Source organism: Ambystoma mexicanum, chromosome 1p (assembly GCF_040938575.1).
Source record: "Ambystoma mexicanum isolate Mex_15411 chromosome 1p, UKY_AmexF1_1, whole genome shotgun sequence".
NCBI classification, from domain to species: Eukaryota; Metazoa; Chordata; class Amphibia; order Caudata; family Ambystomatidae; genus Ambystoma; species Ambystoma mexicanum.
This window is the reverse complement of record NC_090921.1, coordinates 3,399,192-3,400,973: the sequence shown is the minus strand read 5'-3', so window position 1 is coordinate 3,400,973 and position 1,782 is coordinate 3,399,192. Positions and strand designations below refer to the sequence as shown.

General features: G+C 47.4%; 1 non-coding gene across 1 annotated transcript; it reads right to left on the bottom strand.

Annotated features, from left to right (window-relative positions):
- Positions 1 to 1,254: 1,254 nt before the first annotated feature.
- On the bottom strand, positions 1,255 to 1,328 carry TRNAI-AAU (transfer RNA isoleucine (anticodon AAU)). The gene has a single exon. It is a non-coding gene; the product is annotated as a tRNA-Ile (tRNA).
- Between the last annotated feature and the right edge of the window lie 454 nt (positions 1,329 to 1,782).

The window sequence follows — 1,782 nt, the reverse complement described above, 5'->3', positions numbered from 1 at the left end:
ACAGTAATTTGGGAATATGGGCCTATACACTCTGATCTTAACAATACATATGGCGATCCATTCTTGTATGAAATGTACATCACATTATGTACATCACACTATAGTGATATTGTAACCATATTTTTCGTGGTGCACAATGCTATGTGATGCCACTTGCTGTTTCGTCAACGGGTGAAAGGTTGTGTTCCATCGCTTCCTGCGATATCACTTCAGGGTGGGGTCAAATGACATCACTTCCTGTGATGTCATCAGGGGGTCAAGGGTCGTGTGATGTCACTTCCGCTACCCCTGGCATTTTGGTGAAATGACGTCCCTTTGGGGTTGCTGCCTGTTAATGATTGTTTAAACACTCACTCTCTGCTCTCAAAGCTGTGAGATTTGTTGTGCTCTTGCTTACTCCCATTCCAAGCCGCTTCTACCCCGCCGTACTGAGCATCGTTGCGCAGTCATGCCTCCTGCCTGCAACATTTTCAGTTGAGTGGGTGACAGCCCTGTTATCATTTGCCAGATGCCTTCTCCATTTACAGGAATTGTAATCAATTGCCTTTGCACTCACACATTTGCCGGGCATGGTTATCATTTGCACAGGTAATCAATCAGTTGCCATTCTTTGGCAATGACTGCCCAGGTCCCATAGCATTTGCCAGGATCAGAAGCTGGGCACGGCTAAGTGGGGCAGGGATGCTGCTGATAGGATATCCCAGCAGGTCCTTGTCCTATTCCAAACATTGAGACCTTGTAGAGGAAACCAAGAGGAAAGATTGGTACACAGCGATTTGATTGATGGGGGACCTGCAAAAAAGGGGGGATCTTCAGGGGGTGTCCAAAGTTTAAGTTACCCATGGCTGGCCAGAGGGGTGCTGTGCTGCGATGTTGGGCCCATCTCCTCCCCGCAGGGTGATCCGACTCCCACAATTCAGAAGCCAGAAGACTCCTGAGATGTCAGCACACTGCAAACTTGGAGTGATGTTATCAATTTGGGACTGGCGGGAAATACCTGTGCTGCCACCGCCGGCTAAGAAGAGGAGGACCACGGATAGACTGCCTTCTTGCAGTCCTTTTGCTACAGCACTAGGACATGTAGTCATTTCAGGAGCCAAAGAACTGTTTTTGGCATTAGCCAGAGGACGTCTTTGCTTATATTGTGCTATTACTCAGAATTCCACATCGGCTTATTATTTTACAGATTTCATATTCGTCAAATGAGAGTTCTTCATTCATGACGCTCCAATTTTAAAAGGAAACTTAAAGGTGTGGCCAGTACGGGGATCGAACCCGCGACCTTGGCGTTATTAGCACCACGCTCTAACCAACTGAGCTAACCGGCCATTAATACTCATGGTCACAGCAACAGCTACTAGCAGCCGCTGTCAGCAGAAAAATGTTCTTAGTACATACCTATTGAGCCCTTAGCGCCTACAGTCAGCACATGGGAAGGCGACTTGCAGCCCATGAGACACGCCTGACAAGATGGAGCAGGTGACATCTAGACCATTCTTTGGCATGCACTGGATAAGAGCATTTGCACAAGATGTCGTCTTTGGGCCAGTTACAACCACTTTTGGGAAGGCTTACTGCTGCCACGGACTGCTGCCATTATAGACTCCACGCTCGAGGCTACATTATGAGGGGCAGCTGTCCTGGCCAAGCCTCAATGCCTAATGACTATAGAGTTGCTCCATATATAATACTAGTCCAATTTAGGTATTTTGCACCACAAAGTTATTTGCCACTTGGCTTACTTATGGCAACCTATTCTAAAGTCACTTCCAAGGTGACTCT